The sequence below is a fragment of the Octopus bimaculoides genome, chromosome 30 (assembly GCF_001194135.2).
Source record: "Octopus bimaculoides isolate UCB-OBI-ISO-001 chromosome 30, ASM119413v2, whole genome shotgun sequence".
Classification (NCBI taxonomy): domain Eukaryota; kingdom Metazoa; phylum Mollusca; class Cephalopoda; order Octopoda; family Octopodidae; genus Octopus; species Octopus bimaculoides.
In genome coordinates, this window is record NC_069010.1 from 1,491,452 (window position 1) to 1,498,200 (window position 6,749).

At 37.2% G+C, this 6,749-nt stretch overlaps 1 protein-coding gene across 2 annotated transcripts in view; it reads left to right on the forward strand.

The window, feature by feature from the left end:
• The window catches only part of LOC106877375 (uncharacterized), a 69,263-nt gene extending 66,954 nt beyond the window's left edge, over positions 1-2,309 (forward strand). Inside the window, exon 11 of one of the 2 annotated variants that reach the window (XR_008267072.1) lies at positions 566-2,309. The gene's annotated coding sequence lies outside the window, so the exon portion shown is untranslated. The remainder of the gene's footprint in view (positions 1-565) is intronic. The other variant, XR_008267073.1, reaches the window with a different exon arrangement.
• The last annotated feature ends 4,440 nt before the right edge of the window (positions 2,310-6,749 follow it).

Consider the following 6,749-nt stretch of genomic DNA (forward strand, 5'->3'; position numbering starts at 1 on the left):
CTCTCTCACTCTCTCTCTCGTTTAAATCGATCATTAGGATTTCTGCCTGCTGCTGATGTATATTACAACTTTTAATACTTAATTCAACGTTTTTAATCGTAAATTTAATATGATTTTTTTAATCGATATATCACCATTTATATATTTAACGTTTCCACGTATATTTTTACCTCATGTAATTCTTATTTTTATTCTAAATAATATATTGATATGTTCCTTGTGTTGCTGTAATTATTGAGTTATATGTATTTATGTCGGTGCAAATCCTAACTATAGAATGATTATCTAAATTTTGTCCCTTCTTAAACCATGCTATATAATGTCTAACCTCTCGGGTTCGACCTGAACAAACACTTACAAGCAATTGTGTAATAAACACTTTTCGAAAGACAAAACAATATTATACATATAGAGGGGTTGAAGAAAATCATGGTAACACCTAGCATCATAGCATCATAATTTTGAAATATCTATAAAACAGTCAAAAGCTTGTTTACTTTTATGCTTCTTGGTTTATTATTAATGTTGCTTAATATGTTTTGCTAAAATTGCTGCTTCTTTTCAGACATCAGACAAAGCTAATTAAAATTCATTAAAATGACAGATCTATCGGACTTTCAAAGAGGTAAAAATTGTTGGTGCTCGTATGGCAGGCGCTAGCGTACGAAAACAGCCGAAATGTTTGGTGTATCAAGAAGTACTACCAGTAATTGCAGTCTTTGAAAAAGAGGGAAAAACTTCCTCATCGAAACAAAACTCCGGAAGAAAACCAAAATTTTCAGAGAGAGACCGTTGGACTCTTATGGGAATCATTAGAAAAGATCGCAAAATTACAGCTCCTAAAATTACAGGAGAGCTTAATGACCACCTCGAGAACCCAGTTTCCATAAAACTGTTCACCGGGAGCTACACAAAGCCGGATTTCACAGGAGGGCTACAATCAGAAAACCATTACTTTCAAAAAGAAACGTTGCAAAGCGTTTAGAGAGAAGTAAAAACCTTCATAATTGGTCGCAGTGGAAGTATGTTATTTTCTCGGACGAGTCATCCTTTACCTTATTTCTTACCACCGGCCGAGTATACACGTGGAGACAGCCAAAAGAAGCATTTGACCCAGACTGCCTTCTTGTAACTATTAATCATGGAGGAGGATATGTGATTATCTGCGTCGGGGCTACCATATCTTGGAAATCCGCCGGCCAATGGTTTCCCTTGATGGTGGAATTAATAATCAAGATTATTTAAGCATCCTATGGTTGCAGAACTGTTTCTAGAGCGAAACGCAATCTTTCAGTACGATAATGCACCAATTGACACAGCTAAAGTTGTTACTGAATGGCACGAGGAACATTCTAGTGTAGTTGAACATCTTATCTGGCCACCACAGTCCCCAGATCTTAATATTATTGAACATTTATGGTACATTTTAGAAAAACAAGTAAGGAGTTGATATCCTCCACCATTATCACTATAAGAACTTGAGACTGTTTTAGCTGAAGAATGGACAAAAATTCCTCTGGAAACAATTCAAACTTTGTATGAGTCCATACCTCGTAGAATTATTTGTATCTATAATATATATAGGGAAATCAAAATAAAAATATGGGAAACAACTAAAAGAGAAATGACATACACAGTGAATGTGCTAGTCTGATGTTCATATTAAGGTGAGTAACATTTCGAGTGTGGGTCTTTGTCAGGAAAAGGATAGAGTAGAGATCCAGAGATAAGGGAAAGAATAGTCTGAGAAATGCCAGTATGTAGTGACATGGCTGAAGAGACTTAATGTTGAGATAGATAGAGAAAGTAGGTTTTCAAGGCAAGATAGTGAGAAAATGACCAGTGTCTGTATATTCGTTTTTCTGTCAATGATGAACGCGTGACGGACTGGTGCTGCAAGGTTAATAGCAGTAGTGAGATTTGGTGCTGAGTTGAGCTAGGGTGTGTGTGTGTGAGTGAGTGTTGCTGTATGTGTACGTCATTGTTTGTGTGTACGAGCTGTGGATATGTATGTATGTATGTTTATGTGAGCTTGTGTGTATGTTGGTTTGTGTATATGTGTGTGCATGCATTCCTGCGTATGTATGTGTTGTGTGCGTATACTGCTGTGTGTGTGTGTGTGTGAAGGATTTTAGCGCATGCCAGGATATGGAAACGAATATTTGTTTAGTTGGTACGAATATAAAATGTGGGTGTAGAAGCTACGTATATATATGCGTGGAAGTGTGAGAAAGATGACGTAGAATAAAATAATTTGAATTCCTTCAAAAACTTAAAATTAAATTTAATGATAATTAAAAAATATAAAATTAAAATACAGTAATAAAATGATAATATTAGAAGATCTTAATATTTCTTCAATTAAAATAAATTTCAACAATTTTAATCTATTCAAACAGTATGTAGAAGATGTTACTGGGAGAAGATTTGCTTTCCAAACGTTGTATGGGTTTGAAGAGAGGTGTTGACCAGTTCAAATAGAAGTTTATTTGTTGTGGATCCCTTGAGCGAGGCACATACATATGTACGACGGGCTTCTTTCAGTATTCTTCACCGAAATCCACTTACAAGGTTTTGCTCGATCCGAGATTTTAATAGGAGAGTCTAATCAAATGTGTCAAGCAGCTGAACGGAACCTAGAGCCATGTAGTTCGGAAGAAAACTTCGTATCATACAACCAAGCCTGACGCCTACCAATAGTTTTATAACATCTAATGGCTATTCGGCTTCACCAGAATTTTAATTGTAATTATAGGGACCAATAGGTGAAAAATGGGTGAGCATCTCTGCCCTTATCGTTTGACAAATCGCAATATACTAGACACTTTTTAACAAATAGCGACAAAAGTGTTTGCTGGATCAATTTGCCTAAAAGAGGGCCATAACTCGGTGTTTTACAACAGATGTTGCTTTTGTTGTATTAGTAACTGATAACGGTTCACTGCGGGTTGGTATTTCGCAAACACACACACACACACTTCAACACAGATATAGAATCACACACACATGCGTGTATCTGTCATAGGGAGGGTTCTTCCCCTGTTAGCATATGTGTATACATTAGCGTTCTTCCTAGAGCACATGGAATATTTAACTCCTATTTTTTTCTAAGATTTTCGTCACACTAGCTGACATTTACTGGCGATTGAGTTAACATCTCTGATTTCATATTGCGGCCAGGTGTCTTTATTCATTATATATATATATATATATATATATATATATATATATAGAGAGAGAGAGAGAGAGAGAGAGAGATTATTTAAAGGTCACAATACTTCTATTAAAGCGCTACAATTATTTCATATGTTGAGAACTCAAACTTATTCTCCACGTGTAAACCACATATCATAACGAACAGTAATCAACGGAAAACGAAAACCGGAAAACGAAAATTAATGTGTCAAAAGGTACAAAAGCTCTCCTCCTTAGGACACGATTTCGACGAAGATATACGTGGGCCTTACAGAGGGTAATTTCAAGGCCAGGTTCAATAATCACACCCTGAGCTTCAGGCACTGAGATAAAAGGTAAACGACCAAATTATCCAGTCATATATGGTCCTTAAAAGATAAAAGTGTCAGTTACAACATTCATTGGAAGTCCTTAGCCAAGTGTAAGCCCTACACCAGCAGCAGTGAAAGGTGCGGTCTTTGTAATAGGGGAAGATGGCTAATCTGGAAAAGCAGCTTAGACGCAGCTATATGTCTAAATTCAAGAACTGAACTTTTCGGATCATGTCCTCATGTGGCTAAATATTTGTTACGTTTTTGATTCCCCCGAGATTACAGATAGAACTTGCTTTTTATATTGTGTCCACGTACAAGCTTTCTATCTCTCTATACTTTTTACTCGTATTTCTTATATATCTTTTACATATATTTTTACATATTTATAGAGATATTGTTTTATAGTTTTATTGCTCATATATTTTTTATACATTTTTCTGTATTTTACCTTCCACCCTGCATTTTCCTATGCGCATATAGACGTGTATATGAAAATTTTCTGTGCGCACGTGTGTGCGGGTATGTGCGTATACAGACGTGTATTAGACGTGTATAGGAAATTTTTTTTGTGCGCGCGTGTGTGTGCGTGCATGCGGATATGTGCGTATATAGACATGTATATGAACCCTTTTTGTGCGTGTATGTGTGTGAACGTGTGTGCGTGTATGAAAAATTATTTTTGGCGAATGTGTGGGTGCGCATGTGTGTGTTTCAAGCCAGTGTGGACGAGTATATGCACATAGGCACATGTATGTGGATGTTCGTGCGTGCATGTTTATGTATGGACATGCGTGCTTACGCGTTCGCTATGAGCATTTTTACTCCTTTACTTTTTATATTCTGATTGCTTTATTTTTTACACTTTTTTCTATATATTACCTCTAACCCTGTTTTTTTTTTTCTTGTGCATGTGCATATATAGACGTGTATATGAATATTTAATGTGCGAGTGTGCGTGTGTGCGAGCGTATATGCGGGTATGTATATATTTTTGGGCAAATGTGTGGGTGACCATGTATATGCTTCAAGTGAGGGTGGATGAGTATATACATATAGGCACATGTACGGTTATTTTCATAGCATCTTTTTGATGGCCCGATAATTAAAGAGATGCCGGCGTGGGTTTTCGCCCCGACATCCGAAACTCGGAGTTTTATCATGGTTACCGAATAATTGTCACATATTATATTTGCAGATATATATATATATATATATATATATATATATATATATATATATATATATATATATATATATATATATATATATATATATATATATATGTATGTATGTATGTATGTATGTATGTATGTATGTATGTATATGAGTCGCAATTTATGGATCATACATACATACATACATACATACGCATCACCAGATTTCGATTTATCAGTTTTCCGATTCAGTATTTTGTCTGACATTTTAAATGAGGATAAAAATTCATGAAATATTTGAAACGAACACAAAATAAAGAAACAGGTTCGAAATTGATTGTTGCATAACAAAATATGATAGCAGAATGTAAAGCGATATTATATTGAATGAAATCACAGTGACAACGTGACTGACATCTCAGGTGTGGCAGTATTAGATGACGATATGAATTTACCCCAGGTCTGTCCATTATTCACTTCTCACTCCTTTAAGAAAAATGATCCTGTCTAAAATTAACGATGGTTATCTTGATGGTGGTGGTGGTGGTGGTGTTTTGTGTGTGTGATATTGTTGGCGTTGTCATTGTTGCTGTCATATCCTCCCAGTTAGCTGATCAAATGACAGTATTGCAGCCACAGATATATTGTCCCGGATATATTACGACTGCATCAAGCTGCAACCATACTGCTCTGGTTCGATGGTTGGTGGGTGAAATGAGGCCACGTCTACCTGTTGCGCTATTTCTAGTTGGTGTTTAGCTCTCACATGATTTCCAGTTAAGTAAACATTCTAGCCATGACCATCCTGTCTTTTGGGTAAGGGTAATGTCCCAATTACATAATTTACAATATCCTTTCTTTCGTATGATAGTAAGGTGTGAGTTGAGGGAGGTTTAGCTGCTTTTTCTCCCGGGTCATGACAGCAGCCAATTGATATGTTTGCAATAATTGTTCTGGCCCTCTCTGTTCTGAGATCAAATCCGGCTGAAGTTAAATTCTTTGAGGGTCAATAAATAAACTACCAGATAAACCTCCCCCACTGATTCCATTAAGGGCCCAAGGCAAGGCATTTGAATAAATCGTGGAGTTGGACTGAGCAGAATTATGTAGGGTGGTGGTAGTTGTGGTTGTGGTAGTGTTGATGATGGAGTTGTTGTTGGTGATGGTGGCATAGATACTAGTGGTGGTGTTCGTGGTGTATGTTGTGGAGGTGAAGGTGGTTGGGGTCATTGTGATAGTGGTGATGCCTTTTGCAGACGAAGGGTAGTATTGGTGTAGTTGTAGCTATTTAACCCCAGTTCAACCCTGAACATAGAATCTGAGACACTCCAACCATGACATATTGTCTGGATTACCTTTACACACCATCCCACCACTGGTTGAAAAGGATTTAGTACCAGTAATATACTGTTCCTCTTCTCATCTAAATCCCTTTCCTAGGTTTTGAGGCTATGGCCTCTGCCTTGCTTCCACTGCCTAATTAATTAGCATACATCCAGAGGAACACTCCGTCGGTTACGACGACGAGGGTCCCAGCCGATACGATCATGAGGACACCTTGCTCGTGAGATTAATGTGCAAGTGGCTGAGCACTCCATAGACACGCATACCCCTTCAAATATTTCGTACGGAGATTCAACATGACACAGAGTGTGACAAGACTGGTCCCTTGAAGTAAATGTGAAACTCATTTTTGCTGAGTGGACTGGAGCACCTGAAATAAAGTGTGTTGCTTAAGAACACAACGCTTCGCCTGGAGTCGAACTCGCGACTCTACGATCGCGAGCCGAATACCCTAGCCATTTAGCCAACCGCCTTCACGCATGCGTACATACAACACATATATACCTACATACATAAAATAGATACAGTAAAGTGTCACTAGGGGATTTGGCTGTTATTTCACTTAAGACTAGAGACTATGAACAGGCCTTCCTCATTAGCTCAGTCTTATATAAATGCATACATACACAAACATATCTATCTATCTATCTATCTATCTATCTATCTATCTATCTATCTATCTATCTGTCTGTCTGTCTGTCTATGTATCTGTCTACCTATCTACTTCACCTTCTCTCTGTAT